The following is a 23965-nucleotide window of genomic DNA, read 5'->3' on the forward strand; positions in this document are numbered from 1 at the left end:
TAGCACCAGGCTGTGGCACTATCGCCCTACACTCAGTATCCCAGCAGCCGCCATAACCTCCTATCAGGAATAGGGGGCATTGCCAGAAGAAAGATTTAAACGCCGATATGGCCTTGCAGGCTCGGAGGGTCCGGGAGCAGCACTGTGCTTGGTCCCCAGGTGCTCCTGTCGTACTGAGACTCCCCCGAGGCAGAGCCCATACCTTAGCAAAGCAATGAGGTGAGTGCTCAGCCGTCCTGTGCTGCCTTAGCCGGTGGCTCTGTGCCTGACTGGAAATCGCAACACCTCCCCTTAGGATTCCTTGAAGCCTGTGCTAGCCCTGCCAAAGATAGGCACCTTGTTTCCTGGGCTCTCAACGTATTGGGACACCTTGCTGTTATTTTCAGGTAATTTGTTACTCCTTTTGTTTAAGTTGGAGAACAGGCATTAGTACTACTAGTTTAGAAAATGTGCAGACCCATTAACAATGTGTTTTCCTCTGCCTACGTGGGGTTATTGTGGCTGCTGGTGATGGGGATAGTTTGTAATCTCTGCATCACTGGTGATATTTGGTAATTCATGTACTTCTGTTCCAAATCTAACGTGCTACTGGTATGATATACACCATTTCTTTCTGTGATCTCTGCATCACTGGTGATATTTGGTAATTCATGTACTTCTGTTCCAAATCTAACGTGCTACTGGTATGATATACACCATTTCTTTCTTGCATCATCAGGGTAACACGTACTATTTGCCTAGCATACACAGTGATTATGGCTTATATTGATTTTGGCCTCATCTTTTTCAGGATGACAAATACTTTCTGGAAAGGTGCATATTCTGAAAAGCCTCTAAGGACTATGTGATTTCATTCTAACCGAACTGCTGCATTCTCAGGTTCTGGTGACAGAATGCATGTGGATCTGCCTTGCTTTGTAGCGAAAATGAGTATTATCTCAGGATTTTCCTAGTATACACATTATTTCTAATTCATGTTGTTTTGTCTATGTGCTATGTACAATATACAATATATATTTTATACAACTCTGTGTGGAGTTTCTTTTGTGGTGTTTTTATTGTGGTAATGGTGTGACTGTGTTGTTCAAATGCCTTACACATTACCTCTGGGGATACGCCTGCCTGCTCTTCGCCAAGCTACAGGGGGTGCGAACAGGTTATCTTTAGCGTGTAACTTACTTGCCCTGTCTAGAGTGGTGGCTTTTGCCTGGCTTACCCTAGTCAACCAGAAACCCAATTTCCAACAGAAACTCACAAACTTTTTAGCCCCCATTTAACTTACATTCCATCACCTCTGATTGAAACTTGAAATTTCTGCCCTGCAACTAATATGTTTAAAGCATGCAAATTTAAATGCATTTCCATTAAACAGCAACAACATTATCAATAAATTAACACTGTTGACACACCTTTAACTGTACCTCACTGATAAATGAATTTGAAAGTATCAAGAGTAAGTTCAACATAGTAAGTCTCTGCCACATGCTGAGTATCAAGAGTAAGTTCAACATGGTAAGTGTCTGCCACATGCTGAGTATCAAGAGTAAGTTCAACATGGTAAGTGTCTGCCACATGCCGAGCAGATCCATGCAACTGTGCCAAGGTTACTAAATCAATAATTTTCTGTGCCTCCCTTTAACCTTTATCTTCTCCCATCCTCAGATATTTTTTTTTGCAGATATATATAGCGTGAACTCAACCCGAAGGTATTGGAGCGCTTTACATGAGCACCAGTCACGCTACTCAACAACACATAAAAAAAAATTTTGTTGGTAGAAACAGGGAGATTAAGTGATATGCCCAGAACACACAGAATGTGGATTTGACCCGAGACTCGAACCTTGGTCCAAAGTCGACAGTCTAGCTGTGAGACCACATCCTCTCCCCATCTTCATGAAATCTGAAATTCCTGCACTTGGCTTAACATACTACCAGCTTTCTCATGAAACACCACCAAAGTTATTAGCCTTGGACATCTAACATTAAAATCCATTTTAAAGCAGACCCTGTACCCACAACAAACCGAGAGACAGACATTTTGTAGGACAAAACAGGGTCCTTCAGCGACCAGACTGGTCAGACACGAGAATTGTTCTAGCATCCAGCTTGCTGCCTTTGAAGAGTGAACAACTTATAAAACGTGCAATCTAGCCGTGAGACCACATCCTCTCCCCATCTTCATGAAATTTGAAACTCCTGCACTTGGCTTAACATACTATCAGCTTTTCAAACCTCCTGCAGACTCATGAAACACCACCAAAGTTATTAGCCTTGGACATCTAACACTAAAATCCATTTTAAAGCAGACCCTGTACCCACAAAAAACAAAGAGACAGACGTTTTGTAGGACAAAAGCAGGGTCCTTCAGCAACCAGACTGGTCAGACACAAGAATTGTTCTAGCATCCAGCTTGCTGCCTCTGAAGAGTGAAAAATGTACACGTGCTTCAGGCACATCTGACATGCAGAAGTAGACACTGGGTGTGAGGAAAGCGTTTTACTATATGGTGTGGTTGTGCAATCTCACTGTGTAATAAACTTACAACCCCATATCAGGTCCAGTCAGGTTAATTTGAAAAATCTTAGCTCAGTCCTGGGTAGCTGTAGCTCAGAGCAGAGAGGCTTTATCAAAGGAATAAATGTAAAACACTTAGAGGTACCAAAACAGTTGAATAAGAAAAGAAATACAACAAAATAAAAAGTCAACACCAATTAATAAAAATTATTTATATTATTATTTTTAAATAGACGCCTCCCCAACAAAAGTACACCAGGGTTCTCCAGAGATATAAACTTTTAAAGAAACAATAAATCACAGATTTACACTTTGCACAATGAGTTAGCATAATCTTCTGTGACTCCTGGTTCATGGTTACCCACAATAACTTGAAAAAGTCTGTAAAGGCACTCTTGTGCTGACCAACTCCAGCTTGGAGACAGTCACAGGTCCAATAAGGTCGAATATAGAAATTACCTCACAGTCAAAGCAGTCTCCAGTCCAGTCCAGTTCCAGGGTATAGGCTTCAATGGAGAGGTGTTTATGCAAGAGACACAGGATACTGAAGATGGTCAAGGATGCAACCTTTCCAACGCAACTTTTACAACGCACTACCATTACAACAAAACTGTTACAACGCAAGTGGATTTACAACGCATGCCATTACAACGCAAGTCTGTACATCGACTTGCGCTAGATGGCGTGCTAACATTACAAATAGTGTAGTTTACTATCCCAACACCTTCCCTACTGTTAAGTGGACTGGAGTTGGAATAGGAAATTACACTTTTCTAATGTTAGCACGCCATCTAGCCCAAGTCGATGTAAAGACTTGCGTTGTAATGGCATAGCGTTGTAAATCCACTTGCGTTGTAAAAGTTTTGTTGTAACAGCACGCGTTGTAACAGCACGCGTTGTAACGTCATACATCCTGCTAAGCCAGTGTCACAAGTCTATCAAGGACCATCCCTCACTTAATGAAAACAGTGGGGTTAGGCATTGGCCACAGGAGTCGATATTCCTCGGTATCTGGGTAAAGTCCAGACAAAAGTCTGTTGCTACTGGTCTATCAGTATCTTTTTGCAGTAAATGGTTCTCTTTAACTGGTAGTAACTTCCTTGATGGGCATCCAAACTACACTCCGATGACTCTCCCAGGTCCAGCAGACTCGGGTGCAACTTATGAGGGTCTGGCTCAGTGTACCAGGATGCACGTAGGTAGCCAACAGCAATCAGGGTTTCTTCGCTACCAACTCACCAAGGTGCGTCTTCAACTTTTATGGCTTATTTCCTGTAACAGGGATCTAGTCAACTAACTCTTGCAGTCACTTTCTCTGCCTAGGGCTCAGGGATGACTTTTCCTCAAGCGGGACACCACAGACACAGTCTTCCCTTTGGTGTCTAAAGTAGCCCAACATGCAGCAGGTGTGGTCCAGTCTTTGGTGCAGCATCTCTTTGCTGGGTACAAGGAAGAGCAGGGCAGTCCTTCTTCAGCCCTCTCACTTCCTTGCACTGGGGTGTCAATAAGAGGGGCACAGTCACTACCCTGCATATTCTATTGAGTTCACAGATGTCATCTCTGCCCACTCAACCTATTGTGTGCTAGTGGGAGGAATTACACACCGCAGTGCTAATGAAAATTAGCTTTTTGAAACCCCAGACAGGCAAAGGGTAACTCTTCTAAAAGCTAGATTTCCCTAATATTCATTAAAAATCCAACTTTACAATTAAACTGTATTTTTATAACTATTGAGAATAGTGGTTTAATTATTTTTATAGCTGGTCCCTCTCCAGAGTTAGCAGTCATAATATTTCAATCTGCATCTGGTTTTAAGGATTTTGGGGGCCATGAGCAAGGCATAGTTTTGAGGCCCCTCTCTTAAACAACTTTGAAATTTAGTACCCAGTTTCTGCTAATTCGATTCAATTCAAGGCTGCATTTTTAAAAATATGTTTTTATTAATTTTAAATACAAATACACATGGTAGGGACATCATAAATATATCATAGCTGAGCATAAATGTTGCACCCCATGCCACTGTGCATATTCTACCACAAGAAGTATTTCCAGAATATCCTGTGTCAATTCAGGCTCGGCAACAGGACAGGCCTGGGGAACTCTTTAACAGTTTCAGAAAACTTTATTTTGGCACTAGGCCATAAAAGTACATAAAGCCTATAAAAGTACAATAAAACAGTTAAGCCATATAGCACAAAATAAGCAATATTTAAAATACATTCTAACCTGCTTATTCGTGCTTTATGCTGAACAAGCCTCATAAACTAAAAACAAACAATTCATTATATCACAATGAGGAATGAGGTTGAAGAAGGCAATAAGGCAGGAAAGTAATAGGTAACGCTCCGGCAGGGAGTATTGCACTCCCTAATGGATGTTCTTATGTCTAAGTATCAGGCTATAATAAGATTAATGTAACATAAAAATAAAAAATAATTTGACCAGCAACTAAGAGTTAAAATCCATAAATACTCTAAGCGAGGTTCCTATATTATTATGTAAATGTTACACATTCTATTACTTTAAACATTATTACATTATCTATTTGGCAAATCGCTACTATGGAGATATGGTGCTCATTTTTGGCTTACTCTCCACACACCCATCAGGAATCTGGAATGGGCGAACACCATTGATTTGCTGGTGGCAGTTCTAAATATCCTGAGGGCTTCCATATACTCCCTAGTGTCTAGATGTAAACGGAATGATCCAGCATCTCCAGCAACTCACACAGGCCGGGTAGAAGAACAGAACATGCTCAATAGTTTCTTTCTTGGCACCACAGGTCAGACACAGCAGCTCGACAGCATATGGAACTTATGCCCACTTGACAGCAAAGGCGTGGATGGGTAGGGTCCCATACCGAAACTGCAGGTACAATTGCCTAGCTAGTGGGGGCTCTCTTTCACCCAAAAAGCCCTTTGTTGTAAAGGAGTCCTTACCTGCAAGAAAGATCTGTTAATGTTCCATGTCTTGTCTGCGAATTAAGAGTATATCTCTAAATTGCGCTGGGACACCCCTTGGCTGGGGCAGCCATGTGCTCCAGAAGTATGATAACATAACATGGTAACATAAATTGCCAATATGCAGTTTTGATGTGTGACTTGGTGATGGCCCCAGCCATGTCCATGGTGCTCCATAGTTTTGGCAGGCCTATCTCTGTCAGTGTACCCATCATATACTTAAGCCATAGAATCGTACTAGACCCAGATCCTACTCCAATAAAGTAAGGGACACAGTCCAAATCTATCAGAGTACTCTCAGCCCAACATCCAGCCTAATTGGAAGCAGAGGAGTATTTACAGGTATACCTACAAGTTGGTGCATGAAGCGATTTTCTGCCTTTACTAATGAAGGCACACACAGATGCCCCCACAACTCGGCACCATAGGCAGCTGATCCCAGAGCCTGATGAGCTGTTCAACATATTTAGAAAGCCTCTCACCACTTGCTCCATTTTTAATCTTCGCTCTGTCATATGAGCTTGCCACCCCAGATGTTCAGTTAATGTTATTCATAAGTACACAAAAGTGCACAAACGCTCTAACGGAGCCCCTGCTAGTGTTAAATGAGTTCTGATAGAATGTCCTGGGTTCAGGACCATATATTTGGTTTTGCTCACATTAATCTCTAATCCTCTCATTTTACAAAAACGTAAACTGATCCAGTAACTTCTACAGTTTCATGGGGGATTTTGGAGATTAGTAAGGTCTCATCAGTAAACATGAGGGCAGGAACCCTCATGTTTGTAAATCTGGCTGCATCATTATCGCACTGGTCCAAAAATTTGACAAGGCCTTTAATATAAAGAGTAAACTATGTAGGAGTCAGTTCACACCCCTGCCTGACTCCTCTGGTAATGGAATAGGAATCAGTTAGCGCACCTGTGCTACCATACTTAACCTGCGCATAGTTATTAGTGTGCAGTTTTACTATAAAATGTAACAGATAACTAGGCACCCTCATCACAAAGAGGACCTGCCAAAGCATTGATCTTAGTACTAAATCAAAGGCTGAACGCAGGTCTACAAAATCGACCCCCAACCAGAGTAACAGTCTTTCAGTACAACATCTGTAAATGGAACTCTTCATCAACTGTGCTTGTGGGCTTACTAAAGCCCACCTAGAGGGGTGTCAGAATCTCGTTGGCAGATAGCCAGTCCTGAAGTCTGCCTAGGATAACCTTGTTAAACGGCTGTCGCCCGCTGTCTATAGTTCACAGGCAACTTGCGAGTCCTTTTTAAAGATTGGGATTATTTTGGACTTTGCCTATGTAGATGGAATTGGTGCCCACTTCATATTAGCTGTAAATATCAATGAAAAGTAGGCACTCTAGATGTCTATGTCACTAATAAACAAATAACCAAGAATTTTGTCCAGTCCAGGGGCCTTGTTGGGAACTAATCCCCGGATTGCCATTCTTAATTTCTCCACTGTGATTTCCTTAGCATCCACTTCTTGTGCATACATAATGAACCTGTGGAGTTGGCCTTAGTACTCAAGGCCTCCTCCTCATTATCACTATGCAACTGACGCAATTCCCGGGAGCCCAACAAGTTCCACATAATGTCCTGCTGTTCTCCCTTCTGTATGTATAGGCTGGAAAAATGTGCCACCCAATTACTAGCTGCAATGTTGTTTTCAATGGACCCAAACCCGTCCCTGCTACCATAGGATACCAAGTTCCAAAAGGAACAATGGTCCTTTGATCTGTCAGCAGCTAGAAGGGCCTACCATTTCCCTTGCTCCCAGTCTTTTTTAGCCATGGAAAGCATTCTCCTATAAGACTGTCTAGTGGCCTGAATCTGCAGCCTATTTATTTGTTTGATTTCAGGACCAATTTGGACTTGGCATCTCTGCATAAGAGATTGAGGGCACTTCCTCTCCATTATAGGCCCAGTGTGAATTAGAAAATGAATCCTTAGGCTTTTATGCACCTGACTGTGAGCCACCAAGGACTCAGAAGCATTCCTTGCAGTATCCAGTAGTGTCACACCCTCCACAACAATGTTGATAAGATCTCACTGGTAGGCTTCTGAGAGTGTTTTAATGTGCTTCATTTAAACCAAAAATTGCTTGTAACTCTCAATCTTCCTTCTAAAAGGCTCCTCTAGAGTGTTGTATTGTACACAAATGGGCAAATTCTACTTGAGGGTCAGAGCATTATGGTCACTGTCAGAGCAGGGAGAACTAACATATCCATCAAGAATGGCCATAATTTATTGTGGTGCATTATGTAGTCAATTGAGCTGGTATGATTCACCCTACTGACCGTGTGATTGCCTATTTTGTCAGAGACTGACCTGCCATTGAAAGCATGTTGCCCCTGATTTAACTTAAGGGCATTGACATGAATTGCTAATGAAGACCATTTCATAATCGGGGGGAGTTCCAATTCTGGTATTGACCAGGCAGCATTCTCATCAGTAGGTACACCACTCAGGGGTTCGAATTGACAGTTGAAATTACCCCCGCAATTTTCCATGCAGTACCTGGAAGTGTATCTAAGTGCCCAGTCAAGCAATCTACAACAAAAGATCCCATCTTCTTCACAGGGGGTGTGCAATATACATTATATATGTAGTATGTCAAATCAGAGGGAGCAGACAAACCAAGGCACAAGATGTCGGGGAGTCTACGTTGATTTCCTTCAATATGCCAGAATTGGTGGTTCTGACCTATAACGTTAAACCCCCTGATGGCCTGCCCTCCCCTGAGGGTGTAGCAGCTATGTAAAATTCACGTATCCGGCCTGATTAAGAGGCTGGTGCGACTGTGTCTCTTGAAGAAGACAAAAATCGTATTGATCAATACAATCACACCATTCCGTGATAACTAATTTGGATGCCAAAATCAGCTGTGTTCCAGAATATAAACCTTAACTGTGAAGTAACCTCATTAGGCACAGACCTAACTGATTCATCAGTTGTAAGGGCATGAGAAGATGGGACTCAGTTATCTCCAATACTTCTAATAGGGGTGGGTGAATACCTTCAATACTTGGAATATTTAAAACCAATCCTAAACAAGGAGAGACATCAGTTCGTTTACAGGCATCATGACATACTCCTGGTTATGTAAATTCGATTGAACCACAAAACATATCCTGTGCCAAACTGAGAGACATTCATTATTGTCCATTCCTGATAACAGCAAAAATCTATTGCTAGTGGTAACAGAAAAGTCTCTTCAATTCTTAAGATGAGGCCAACAATCCTGCCTCTAATCATCTGACTGGGTGAATTGGGTCTATCAAAAAAAATACTAGTGGGACAATGCTCGCAGTTGCACCTAAATTGCTCATTCTACGGCCAGTTTTATTCAACCTGTGGGCCAGGCCCGGGTACCTACAATTTATATGTGCACAGTCTCCTTCAATAAGTTTAAGATGCTTGGCCAATCCACCCGGTTTCCCTTAATAATAGTATATCATCAAACTCAGCAACTGAGAAATTGGCATTCTGGACATGCCTGTGGCAGACTCTGTTCTTTAGTTCCCAATGCCTTTCTTCCCTATCATTAGGTAAAGATGGTACCTGTTAGAAATGTGGTTTCTAGTTGGCTAGGGTATGACCCTAAACCAGGCAGAACCCATCACTCTAGTCAGAGTAAGGGAGTAACACAGCAAAGATAACACCTGTTCACCCCTTGGTAGCTTGGCAGAGCAGTCAGGCTTATCCCAGAGGCAATGTGTAAAGTGTTTGTGCAACACACACCCGCCAGTGACACACTAGGAACACCACAAAAAGAGACTTCACACAGGGTTGTAAAAAAAAATATCCTTTGTTTTATACACAAAACACATTAGAACACAATCACGTAAATTACTGCACCACAAGGCAATTGTCATAAAAATGCAGGGATCATAAATCACTTTGCCACTAGGCAATTTTCATAAATATAGAGGACATGAATCAATTTGCATGTTATGTAAATCAGATTAGACCATAAGCACATAAATCACAGATCGAATAACCCTATATTCACCTTGCCATAAGGTTAAGGTCATAAACATCACATCGCACTAATGTAAATACTCCTATAAGGGCACATCATGAAAATCATTCTGAAAACATTCATGCATAAAATCATCGTGGGGGCAATAAAACAACCACTTATTGGTTGCTCTTGTTATTAAAAAACATCAGGGCATGAAACAAACATTCAGCATTTAGGCGCTCATAAGCCACTACATATCATTGTACATACATCTGGCATATATCACACCTCAGAATATCACCTGAATTACCAGCGTGCCCCCTAACCGTGAGGCCACCGCGTGTCTGAACTGGTTTTATGGGATTTACAGTACTTCTGGGCCAGCTGCAGGGCACGGGAGTTCCTGCTCATCCACTGCTATTACTTTGGTACCTCTCTGCGGTCACCCGACACCTCAACCTGAAGTCTAGGAATCCTCCGTCTAGGAAGTCCCCAACAACCACCAGAAAAGAATGCCCCGAAGGTGTTTGTTAGGACTGGGGGCGGGGCAGATACGCCCTGCTGCTGTGGGTGGTAGACCTCACTGGGGCCCTTGCAGGCAGAAATAAGCAATGGGGACTGCCTGTGAACAAGCAGTGCAACCCCTGCCTCCTTGTGTTCGGAAGGCATCAATGGAGGAGACCTCCGCAGGACTCGAGCAGCCTCTCAATGTGGTGCACAGGGCCATTGCCCGCCGAGCCGGTGCGGCTGCGAGGCTCTGGCTCCCTTCTCTTCGGGGAGCCTCTCGCTGTGGTCTGGCGTCGCTGAAGGGGCAGAGCCGCGACGCGCAGCTGTTCTCCTTGCAGTCGCTCCTTCGGCTTCTGCTGCTGGTTGCTAGGCAATGCCTGGTGCTCCTGCGGCGCTCGCGTACCGACGAGTGGCCGCATCGGATTTTAGCAAGCCTCTTTGGACTGGGCTGGTCACGCAGCCGGTAGGGGTGAGCCCAAAGACGGGTCGTGAGCTTGGCACTCATGTATGGCCAGAAAACACATCTGAGGACTTCCTGAAAGTGCGCACACAAACTCCCAGGATTATAAAGTGCTCTTTTCGTGCTTTCTGCAGACAGAAAGTAAAGTGCTTCTGCCTGCTTACTTTTCGGCCAGAATAGATGAAGGGGGATGCAGTCTCGGCCAGAATAGATGAAGGGGGATGCAGTCTCGGCCAGAATAGATGAAAGGGGATACAGTCTTCAGGCAATAACCAGCGCTCCTCACGCACTTGGAAAATAACGAGTTGAAGAACAATCCAGTCCTTCTACTGTTCCAGACAGGAGCAGCAACAACTGCAGGCCTGTCCTACCCCACACACCTCAGGGGCAGCGCTCCTCACACAGTTTCTCCTTACCAACTTGAGCCATAATAATTGCAGGCAGAGACATAGGCATCATAGCAGGCGTGATCGGATTAACACGGGAAACAGGAGGAACAGCAGACAACTGGGGCCTTCGATCGACTTGGTTGTTAATGGTAATATCGCTATTACAGGCATTGTGGCACACTTGCCCAAGAGGTTGATTATACGCTGGGAGTGCCAAAAAGGGCAACATTTTGGTGGCCAGGTCCTGGAAGGCCTCTTCCAGGGCATGGGGCTTATCTCGAAAAGGAGCAACAGTAGATCTTGCCACAGTTTTAACTTGGTCCATGACACTATCCCAGCCCATGTTTATTGCCCCATCTTTTCCACTAAAGTTGGGGGCTGCTCCCTTCTCGGCCTGTGGTGGACTTAAGCCATTATGTTTGTGACAAAAAGTAATTGGTTGAGCGGAGGTGATCAGCTTTTAAGAGGGCTGAAGAATAGGTCCTTGTCTTGCTTGTCTCTTGTTCCTAACCACCGTTTCACAAGGGCTATTGTCACAGGTTCTACCAAGAATGTTGACCTTTGCATAGCCAGTGGAGAGGTATTTTCAGCAGCTTCAGGAATGGTTGGACTACTAGAGCCTCCACAGGCCCCTGCCAGGGAAGCTATCAGAGATAGGCCCCACTCAGTGAAGATAAACCAGGCACTCCCCCCATATCTAGGGGTAATCACATCTCCACCAAGGGGCATATGTATCAACATCACCATTTGCGATTCTCAAATAGCGATTTTTAAAGAATCGCTATTTGAGAATTGCAAAACGGGATGTATTAAAAAAATTGCAAACTTTTTGCGATTTCTTAAAATTTCTTAATTGCGATTAGCAAATTGCGAAATCGCAATTAAGGAATACCTGCCCATTCATTTCTATGGGCCAGGAGACCCATAGGAATGAATGGGAAGTAATTCTCAAATAGCGATTCGCAATTTGCTAATCGCAATTTGAGAATAATTTCAAAGGTGCAAGGGTGTCATGATGACACCCTGATGCACCCCTGAAATGAGCATGTGTGTGCATATGGCGCACATACATGCCCTAAGCGCATATATGAGCGCCACGTGGCACTTGGTAAATTTAAAAAAAGTGCTTTTTGAAAGGAAATCGCAAATTACCACCAACTGGAAGTTGGTGGTAATTTGCGATTTCTTAAGGATAATTCGCACAACTTGGGTGCTTTTTACATATCATTTAAGAAATCGCAATTTGTGATTTCTTAAATGCTTACGCAAAATTAAGAAATCGCTAAATTAGCAATTCCTTAATTTTGCGATGGGATGTGGCTCATACATCCCGATTACCGATTTTTTAATCGCAAACGCTGTTATTTTGCGAATCGCAGCGTTTGCGATTAAAAAATCGTTTGATACATATGCCCCTAAGTCACGTTCCTTAGTGACCACACTCACAGCTCACCCCGAAAAAGAATCCAGGGTGATACCATTTTGTGGATTATTAGTAGTAGTGTCCTTTCGACTGGCCATTTTTCTCTTGCCCATACCTCAAGGCCAATTAGAGCAAGCAGTGATTGCCACTAATTACAACCCAAAGGAACTCAGCAACGGTCGCTGGAGCCAAGGAGGGTGGCCCAGCCCAACCTCTTCCGGGCGATGATGATTAATGGCCAGGGCACCAACAAAGGCAGCAATGGTGATGAGTGAGTGAACTAACAATCATCCAAAAACCCAGGTGCTGTTTATTTGCAGTCTATATTGGCAGCTGGGCAGAAGGGCAATGACACCTCCAATCCCCTTGTCGTTAGCCTTTCCCTTATTTTTTGGGGGTGAGGGATGCACACACCCCCCACTCTGTGTAAATCAATTAGGCAGATACACCCTTATTCATTACTCCATAGTAGTATGTTGGCCTACTGGGCCTGCTAAAGTTACACATGTATGCAGCACCAGTAAGAAAGGACTAGATAAGGACTAGATAATATAACATAACGTGTTTTTGTAAAGCGCATGTTCACTCATTGGTATTTTGATGCAGAATAGCACATGTTAGGAAAAAGGAAGTGGAGGCAAGTGCAGATTTGGAGACAGCTTGTTAGACCTGTCATCGTTAGGGTGGTCTCCCCCAACTTATCTCTTTTTGCCTCCCCATTTTTGCTGTATCTTTTTGTTGGCCTTAGGATTCTGGGCACTTTACTACTGCTAACCAGTACTAAAGTGCAGGTGCTGTCCCCTAAAACATGGTGACTTTGGCATTCAACTGATTGACATATTTAGCTTACTATAAGCCCTTTGTACAGTGATATCCCATATACCCAGTGCCTGTACTCTAAATGCCACTAGTGGGCCTGCAACACTGGTTGTGCCATTCCCTGAAGAAGCCTTTCAAACTTGCTGCAGACCTGCCATTGAAAGGCCTGTGTACAGTTTACTACCACTGCAACTAACATTTAAATCTTCTTCCCAAGCCTTAACTAACCCTGGGCGTAGTTTGCGAAGTAGCACATCGCGAAGCTACGCAAAGTGCAGTTCGCACTACGCGAGCTACGCGTAGCACTTCGCGAACTGCGTAGTACCTTGTTCGCACTGTGCCAGATGTCGTTTTCAATGATTGCACAGTGCGGACAAGCAACCGGCACTGTGAAATCATTGAAAATGGCATCTTGCACAGTGCGAGCTGTAGTTTTCTGCTGCTCGAGTAGATTTTTACTCGAGCGGCAGCTTTCTCAACGCGAACTGGTAGTTTCTCGTCGCGAGCGGTCGCGAGCATACACGACCACTCGCAATGAGAAACCTGACCTCCTCGCGTGGGGAATCTCGCCGGGAGGTTTATTTTCCATGCTCGCGATCGCCAACTTGATGTTGCCGATCGCGAACAAGGAAAAAGTCTTGCCGGGATGTCATTTTGCTTGCTCGCGGTCGCCAACTTGACGTTGAGGACCGCGAGCAAGCAAAAAATGACCGCTGCACTACGCAACACTACGCTACGCGTGTTCGCACTGTGCTACGTGCAATTCGCGTAGTGCGAAGTAGCGCGAACTTCGCAAACTACGCGAGCGTAGCGGAGTGCTTTGCCCAGGCTTAGCCTTAACCCCTTCACTGCTAGGCCTTGTCCCCCCCGTGCTTAGCCTTTTTTTGGCTATTTGGGGTAGTTAGCGCTTAGGCCCCTGTCACTTATTGACCACATAAGGTATCCACGCCAAATTTGTGCCCTTTTTTTTCCAACATCATGGGGATTCTAAAAATACCCAGGGTTTGTGGATTCCCCTGGAGAGGACCCAGAAATTCGCCAAAATACAGCTAAATTTAGTTTTTTGGGAGAAAAATGGGAAAAAAGTGCTGCAAATGAAAGCGTCTGTTTTTTTTTCCCTGCCAATGGTATTAACAAAGGGTTTGTGCGGATGAAATCACCTTATTCCCAGCTTTCAGGGACTGACAGACTTTTGTCAGAAAACCAATATTTTTTACACAGTTTTGGCATTTTACTGGGACATAGGGGCATATGTATCAACATCACCATTTGCGATTCTCAAATAGCGATTTTTAAAGAATCGCTATTTGAGAATTGCAAAACGGGATGTATTTAAAAAATTGCAAACTTTTTGCGATTTCTTAAAATTCCTTAATTGCGATTAGCAAATTGCGAAATCGCAATTAAGGAATACCTGCCCATTCATTTCTATGGGCCAGGAGACCCATAGGAATGAATGGGAAGTAATTCTCAAATAGCGAATCGCAATTTGCTAATCGCAACTTGAGAATAATTTCAAAGGTGCAAGGGTGTCATGATGACACCCTGATGCACCCCTGAAATTAGCATGTGTGTGCATATGGCGCACATACATGCCCTAAGGGCATGTATGAGCGCCACGTGGCACTTTGTAAAATTCAAATAAGTGCTTTTTGAAAGGAAATCGCAAATTACCACCAACTGGAAGTTGGAGGTAATTTGCGATTTCTTAAGGATAATTCGCACAACTTGGGTGCTTTTTACATATCTTTTAAGAAATCGCAATTTGCGATTTCTTAAATGCTTACGCAAAATTAAGAAATCGCTAAATTAGCAATTCCTTAATTTTGCGATGGAATTTGCCTCATACATCCCCATTACCGATTTTTTAATCGCAAACGCTGTTATTTTGCGAATCGCAGCGTTTGCGATTAAAAAATCGTTTGATACATATGCCCCATAGTCTATTTTTGCTACTTTTTGTGCTTTCAGCCTTCTTCCTTTTAATTGTAGAAATGGGTATGAAAGAAATAATGGATCCTGGAAAATGGTACCTCACTTGTGTGGGTAGGGCCTAGTGCCCGTGACAGGAAACAGCCCAAAACACAACCTGGACACACCACATTTTCACAGTGAAAACGTACCCTTTTTTTGCAAAGTGCATAGCTGCAGATTTTGAACCCTAGATCTGCCTGCACCTAGGGAAACCTAGCAAACCTGTACATTTTTTAAAACTAGAAACCCAGGGAAATCCAGGATGGGGTGACTTGTCTGGCTCTCACCAGGTTCTGTTACCCAGAATCCCTTGCAAACCTCAAACTTTGTAAAAAATACACATTTTCCTCACATTTCTATGGTGGAAAGTTCTGGAATCTGCGTGGATCCACAAACTTCCTAATACCCAGAGTTCCCCCAGGTCTCCCGATAAAAATTGTACCTCACTCGTGTGGGTTGGTCAAGTACCTGTGGCCCAAAACCTATTGAGGCGACATCAGCATTACCTATCACAAAACAACCTGGTTTTGCAAGGGGGTCCCCTGGGTTTTTGGCCCCGGGCTCGGCGGCCATCTTGGGAAACTACCAAACCCACACGTTTCTGAACACTAGACACCTAGGGGAGTCCAGCGAGGTATGGCTTGCATAGATCCCCCAACATTTTCCTACCCAGCATCCCCTGCAAATCTCAAATTTTGCTGAACAAATCACTTTTTTTCTCATATTTTTGTGTGGGAAAGTCCTGGAATCTGCATGGACACACAAGTTTCCTACCACTCAGCGTTCCCCTAGGTCGTCCGATAAAAATGGTACCTCACTCGCATGGGTGGGTCAAGTACCCGTGACAGGTAAGGGCCCAAAACCTATGGAGGCAACATCAAAATTACCCATCCCAAAACAACCTGGTTTTGCAAGGAGGGTCCCATGAGTTTTTGGCCCCGGGCTCTGAGGCCATCTAGGGAAACCTACCAAACCCACTCATTCTGAAAACAAGACACCGGGGGATTCTAGGAAGGTATGGCTTCTGTGGATCCCCCAACGTTTCCCTACCCAGAATACCCTGCAAACCTCAATTTGTGCTGAAAAGAATCAAACTTTTCACACATTTCTGTGTGGGAAAGTTATAGGATCTCTGGGCAGACACAAATTTCCTATCACCTAGCATTACCCCAGATCTCTCGATAAAAATGGTGCCTCACTTGTATGGGTAGACATAGTGGTTGCAACAGGAAATGGCCCAAATCGTACTGTGGCGACTTCAAAATTACCTATAACAAAACTACATGCTTTTTTTGGGGGGGGGGGGGCACCTGGTTTTTTGGTTTCTAGTGGGTTACACTCCCCATTTATTGCACATAAGTCAGCCCTAAGGTCGGCCCTAGGTGACTCTAAGGGTAGGGTTCTGTGTAACTAAAAGGCAGGGCATGTACTTTTAAGTTGTATATGTCCTGACAGTGACAAACTGCTAAATGTGTTTTTTCACTGCTTTCATAGGCCAGCATTGGGGATTCCCTTATAGTCTTTTCAGTGGTGATTCCTGAACAGAAAGGAGTAGGTCTGTCAGATTTGGTATGGTTGGAATAGTAATGATAAACCCTTTTTAATGCCACAGTTGTGTTTATCGCTACTATTTTAGAAATGCCATTTTTTTTAAAGTGGAAAATTCTCTGCTCACTTTCCTCTGTGTGCCTGAAGCCTGTCTCCAATCCACTTCTGCCCAGGGTGACAGCTACACTTTGGTGCATACTCTCTGGACAGCCACTAACACAGGGGGAGTTGGATGTGCCAGAGGGTAAATCTGAATTAATCTACATACTGCTGAGAAGGGGAGAGGTGGTCCCCACCTACAGTTGAATAGGCTATGTCCTGCTCTCACACAAAGGGCTGATCTACCACCCACTGGTAGTCCAGAGCCAGCTGGGCTGAAAAGTACCCTTGCACACTTCTTGAGACCCCTTTCAAGTCACCCCTACATCAAAGGCATTTTGGGGTATAAGTCTGCTGTGTCTGACTGTTCCAAGGAACTGCTGCCTTGCTTTGCTGTACTTCCCTGCTGCCTGCTAAACTATGCCATGCATAAAGGACACATTACTACGTCCATGGTGACTCCAACAGATTGCTGGCTTGTCTCTTGTTCTCCCAGAGGTCTCATGGATACAGAAGACATCTTTACACACTTCAATTACTCCACTTGTGTTAACGTTTTCCTGCAATCACCAGCATGCTGTGTTTTGCACAAAGCTGAGACTCCGCTTAACAGTCCATTCTACTTGGGGACTGCCTTGCTTCAAACTGCAGAGATCAGCTGGCTCATCGACCATAACCAGCCCTGCACCACGAAGATGCCGCAGACAGCTCGTACATCTGCTATCCCTGAGTTGCCGCATAGCAAGAACCGCCCTCAGGAGGGCCCTGACAGCCTTACAACCCTGCTGGATTAAGCAACACACATCAGGATTCTCTCAATGTGGCCCACCTCCTAAAACATGTTGGTCGAGTGATGCTGAGGGCATCTACACCTACTCCCGGCCCCAGCGGCCTGAGCAGAAAGTTATATTGACACTCATCAACCAGTCTAACAGACTGCTCATGAACCGACAGTCATCAGGGCTTTCATGTACTGGCCTGCATCATAGGATTATAAAGACCATGTCAGTAACTTATTGGTTTCTAAAACTTTAGTGTCCTACATATCCTGCAAATGCTCATAAATTCTTAAAAAACACAGTTGGGATTCATGCAAAAGTGAACACCTTATGACCAATTCATTGATTTGTTTGTCATTTTGATCACATACTACATCTATAAATATTGCATATTGTTTATAAATCTGTTTAGAATATTTTTGTGGTGTTTTCATTGTGTTACTAGTTGTGTGTGTGTGTGTTGCACAAATTCTTTACACATTACTTCTTAGGATAATCCTGCCTGCTCAGTGCCAAACTACCAGAGGATGAGAACAGGTTATTCCTGGAGTGGATCTGACTTGCCCTGACTAGAGTATTGGGTTCTGATTGGCTTAGGTACATACCCTAGCCAACCAAAAACACCAGTTATAACAGGTTTTGCAAATAGCACCCCAACGAGGCCACCTATAACCGACTCGCAAAATAGAGATTGCAAGTCACTATTAGGGACTGGCATAAAAAGGTCATCCCTTCCTAATAGCAAGTCGCAGGGGCAGGTATGATTGTTTTTCGACTGGAATGCCACCCCAAAACATTCATACTTTACCGACTCCGTGAAGGAAGTGGTAACCTATTTACAAACTCGAAGGGGCCCCCAAGGGACCCCTTCCCATTTGTGAATGTGGACACCAGCATTTTTAGGTCGAGCCTAGAGCAGCGCATGCACTGCTTGCTCGACTTTTAGTAAGGGGGTTTTCAAAGTGCTACCAGAGGCTTTTTGCTGGCCTCAAGCTTGCGTGCATGTGCGCGTGAACGCGCGCAGCCATCTGTATTTTCTCCGTGGCAGGTATGAAGATGTTAGGCAGCAATACTAGGGGCGCTCCATTCCCTCCTTCTTTCCACCTGCCCCTCCAAAGTCCCCGTCTTTTAACTTCTCCACTCAGAGCAGTTTGGCAGTCCCCCCCTCCCTGCTCGGTTCCTTTCTCCCGAAGGATATTTGCGCCTCCTCCTCACTGTGCTCTTGCTGCTAAGGATGGACTGCAGCTCCGTCCTCACTGCACTTCTCCATTCCTGTCACTCGGTGTCGCTGCTCTTCTTTCAACAGTGCCTCCTGTTCTCACAGACGCCCTCCTACTTTCCGTCCTACACTCACCATTAGGAATCTCTGCATTCCTTTCGACGCGTCTCTTTCTCTTCACTGTTGGCCTCTTCCCTCGCACCCGTCTGGCATTTCTCCCCTCGCCCCCTTGTCCTTTCCACTGTTTCCTCACATGTTGCTGCCATGAGTCAACGCCCTCCTTCCCTTCACCTTTTAACTAGCCACCGGGAGTTGGGATGGGAACAGCGTTACAGCGCTTCCCTTGTCGGCAGGGCCAATCGTTTACCTTTAATGTGCTGTTGCATCCATGCATTATTTATTTCTGCATGTTTGTCTATGTATGCATCAGGACATGTAATGTCATACCTACATTTTTCATTTAGAGGACGAACGAAAGGTACGGAACGTGCAAATCAGCTCACGCGAACATAGTATTCAAAACAAGCACGAGCAGCCTGAAATGATGAGCAGCATCTACAGGCGGTGCAAATCAATTCATATGCACATAACATGGAAAGCATCCAGGACAACGAGCTTGAAATGATGGAGCAAGGACACTCAGAATCTAGCTCAGCGAGTTAAGAGCTCACTACTGAAATCAGTGTGCAACCTGCAAGTCTTGAGTTCATACCACCTTACTCTTGCTTTGCCTTTCATCTCCCTCAGGTCCATGAAAAAGTAGCATTAAGTTGGGTAACAATGACAGCTCCTACTAGTATTGTTATGAGAGCAAGCACTACACATATTATTGTTAATGATTAGGTGTGCAAACTGAACATGGGACATATTCCACACGGGTCAGTTTTCCTAATCTTGATTTAAGTATTAATTAATTCAAGAGAGATGTGCTATTTTTAATCGGTTTCAGAAGGATTTCTGCTATTTTTCTGCCACTGTCGTGGAGATCTGGAGAAATTGCAATTTTAAGGGTTTTTGTGCACATTACCTTTCAAATCGGTGTAAGGAAGATTGTCAGCGAGGCTCTGACTAAATTGAAAATCTGCAGTCTGCAGAGCCATGCAGCTCACATCTTGCTCAATAAATAAATGTTCCTCTCCCAGCGTTGTCTTACACCTTCTCACCCTCAAAGATCCTACACACCGAAATGGAGGCTAACACCCGGGCACCATTGTTATGTTAACATTTCTTTCTTTAAAACAAAGCTTTAAACTCACAGGGCCCGATTCACTGAACTAACTTAAGACAAATTCCTACACTTACTACCATTTTGGTATTCACAGAAGGCACTTACTCATTGCGGTATTCACAGAAGTTAGGAGTCCTAACTTTAGGACTCCTAAATGCCTTCTGTGAATACTGAAAGTCTTAAAGCTAGGATTTTTATCAGTTTAGGAGAAGTAAAGTTATGAGTCCTAACTTTAGGACTCCTAAATGCCTTCTGTGAATACCGAAAGTCTTAATTAGGATGTTTCTCAGTTTAGGAGTTGTAAAGTTAGGACTCCTAGCTTTAGGACTCCTAAATGCCTTCTGTGAATACCGAAAGTCTTAAAGTTAGGATTTTTCTCACTTTAGGAGTAGTAAAGGTAGGAGTCCTAACTTTAGGACTCCTAAATGCCTTCTGTGAATACTGAAAGTCTTAACGCTAGGATTTTTCTCAGTTGAGGAGTAGTAAAGTTAGGACTCCTAAATGCCTTCTGTGAATACCGAAAGTCTTAAAGTTAGGATTTTTATCAGTTTAAGAGAAGTAAAGTTATGAGTCCTAACTTTAGGACTCCTAAATGCCTTCTGTGAATACCGAAAGTCTTAAAATTAGGATTTTTCTCAGTTTAGGAGTAGTAAAGTTAGGACTCCTAACTTTAGGACTCCTAAATGCCTTCTGTGAATACCGAAAGTCTTAAAGTTAGGATTTTTCTCAGTTTAGGAGTAGTAAAGTTAGGAGTCCTAACTTTACTACTCCTAAACTGAGAAAAATCCTAGCTTTAAGACTAACGGTATTCACAGAAGGCATTTTGGAGTCCTAAAGTTAGGACTCCTAACTTCTGTGAATACCGAAATGAGTAAGTGCCTTCTGTGAATACCAAAATGAGTAAGTGCCTTCTGTGAATACCAAAATGGTAGTAAGTTTAGGATTTTGTCTTAAGTTAGTTCTGTGAATCGGGCCCTTACTGTCGTGGTGACATGGATCTGGAATACATGTTTCTCACCTTGAAAGCTTAAATTGAATAATCTGACACATCCCACTTCACCAACAAGCATTGGCATAGCCAATAGGTCTCGCCTTTGGGACCTTATAAGTGTTTAGCCATGCACCACTTGATTTTGTTGCACCAAGGATATTGTGCTGGATAACTAAACACTGATAAGGTCCCAAAGGCGAGACCTATTGGCTATACTAATGCTTGTTTAAGAGCAGGCAGTAGTCTGTGGTCCCATGGACTACTGCACCACGGACCACTACCCACTCTTAAAAAATGAAAAGGAAATTTTTCATTTTTCTTTTTTAAATGCAGCCTGCTTTCATGTAAGGAAAATGGGCTGCATTTTTAAAAGAATTGCTTTATTTAACTGGACTGTTCCCATGAGGCACAGGGTCAGACTGATTTGCATATGGCCATGTCTGAACTGGGGTGGCAGAGTGGGCTAAAGAACGGTGATGGATTAAACCCAGATCAGTTGACTGGGGGTGAGTGCTTGCAATGTTCAACACTCCGATCATCATTTCCTTTGGTTTTGCTTTGTTCGCCATAAGTTGGCAGGGTATGCTCAGACGTGAGTCCCTTGCTCACTTTGCCACTGGATTCAAGCAAGCCTGGCTGAAGACGTCTGAAATGCCAGAAACCGGTCCTAGGAAGCTTGATTCCGGTCCAGGGAAGACATGGCTTGGCAGTTCGGGCTGGACTGTTCCCATGAGGCACAGGGTCAGACCGATTTGCATATGGCCATGTCTGAACTGGGGTGGCAGAGTGGGCTGAAGAACGGTGATGGATTAAACCCAGATCAGTTGACTGGGGGTGAGTGCTTGCAATGTTCAACACTCCGTCCATCATTTCCTTTGGTTTTTGCTTTGTTCGCAATAAGTTGGCAGGGTATGCTCAGACGTGAGTCCCTTGTTCACTTTGCCATTGGATTCAAGCAAGCCTGGCTGAAGCCGGTCCTAGGAAGCTTGTTTCCGGTCCAGGGAAGACATGGCTTGGCAGTTCGGGCTGGACTGTTCCCATGAGGCACAGGGTCAGACTGATTTGCATATGGCCATGTCTGAACTGGGGTGGCAGAGTGGGCTAAAGAACGGTGATGCATTAAACCCAGATCAGTTGACTGGGGGTGAGTGCTTGCAATGTTCAACACTCCGTCCATCATTTCCTTTGGTTTTTGCTTTGTTCGCCATAAGTTGGCAGGGTATGCTCAGACGCGAGTCCCTTGCTCACTTTGCCACTGGATTCAAGCAAGCCTGGCTGAAGACGGCTAAAATGCCAGAAACCGGTCCTAGGAAGCTTGTTTCCGGTCCAGGGAAGACATGGCTTGGCAGTTCGGGCTGGACTGTCCCCATGAGGCACAGGGTCAGACTGATTTGCATATGGCCATGTCTGAACTGGGGTGGCAGAGTGGGCTAAAGAACGGTGATGGATTAAACCCAGATCAGTTGACTGGGGGTGAGTGCTTGCAATGTTCAACACTCCGTCCATCATTTCCTTTGGTTTTTGCTTTGTTCGCCATAAGTTGGCAGGGTATGCTCAGACGTGAGTCCCTTGCTCTCTTTGCCACTGGATTCAAGCAAGCTTGGCTGAAGACGGCTGAAACGCCAGAAACCGGTCCTAGGAAGCTTGTTTCCGGTCCAGGGAAGACATGGCTTGGCAGTTCGGGCTGAACTGTTCCCATGAGGCACAGGGTCAGACTGATTTGCATATGGCCATGTCTGAACTGGGGTGGCAGAGTGGGCTAAAGAACGGTGATGGATTAAACCTTGATCAGTTGACTGGGGGTGAGTGCTTGCAATGTTCAACACTCCGTCCATCATTTCCTTTGGTTTTTGCTTTGTTCGCCATAAGTTGGCAGGGTGTGCTCAGACGTGAGTCCCTTGCTCACTTTGCCATTGGATTCCAGCAAGCCTGGCTGAAGACGGCTGAAATGCCAGAAACCGGTCCTAGGAAGCTTGTTTCCGGTCCAGGGAAGACATGGCTTGGCAGTTTGGGCTGGACTGTTCCCATGAGGCACAGGGTCAGACTGATTTGCATATGGCCATGTCTGAACTGGGGTGGCAGAGTGGGCTAAAGAACGGTGATTAAACCCAGATCAGTTGACTGGGGGTGAGTGCTTGCAATGTTCAACACTCCGTCCATCATTTCCTTTGGTTTTTGCTTTATTTAAAAGGCAATCACGCCACGGTGGTCTACTGACCCCAGCAGGCCATCCTGTTAGTTCAGGCCATTCACCATGGGTAGCAAATTGCAACCTGCCTCATGAATATTGATGAGGCAAGCCATTTGCGACCCCATTGGGAATCACTAAATGTGTCTGAGACACATTAGTACATTTCATTTTGCAAGTTTCTTATTGCGAGTCGCAAACAATCGCAATAAGCGATTTGCTAATTGAATCGTCGCACATCTTTTACTCCTGGGCAAAGGGACCGAGTGTCCTTCTAGGGGATTTATACAGATGCCCGCGTCATCAACCAGCAACCCGTTTTACCTGTAGCCTCAATGCCACAGCACTGCAGTGAAACCTCCCACCGTCCTGCCGTTCACAGGTCTCCACGGGCAAGCAAGGTACAGCAGCGGCAGGCAGAAACGGAGTGGCTAGCAAAAGCAGGGTTGCTAGAACGGGAGCAGCAGCAGCTCGAGGTGAGATGAGGGCAGGCACAGTAATGTCTTAGGAGGCCCCCACTCCAGCCAAAAGGATCTGCGTTGCGGCTATGCTTAGCCTTAAATGTGATCTCGGAAGAGCATTTCTGGCCTTGAATTGGGCTATCTGACGTGCTCACAGTAACCGTGTTCTTCCTTGCAGCCGAAAACATCCTGGAAAAACTCCTGCGGATACCCCGGGGCATGTGGCATAGGAGCGTGTGGGCGGGCATGAGCACTGGACAGCAACAGGGGAGGTATAATGCCATATTGATGGTTGTTAGCATGGGAACTCTTTAACAAACAATATAACTTGCCCAGTAGCACTGCATCCCACCTCCGGAAGAAAGTGAAATGCAAACCAAGTCCCATTACAAGTCAGTGGGGGGAGTTGGAGGGGGTTCAGGTCTTC

Source organism: Triturus cristatus, chromosome 4_1 (assembly GCF_964204655.1).
Source record: "Triturus cristatus chromosome 4_1, aTriCri1.1, whole genome shotgun sequence".
Classification (NCBI taxonomy): domain Eukaryota; kingdom Metazoa; phylum Chordata; class Amphibia; order Caudata; family Salamandridae; genus Triturus; species Triturus cristatus.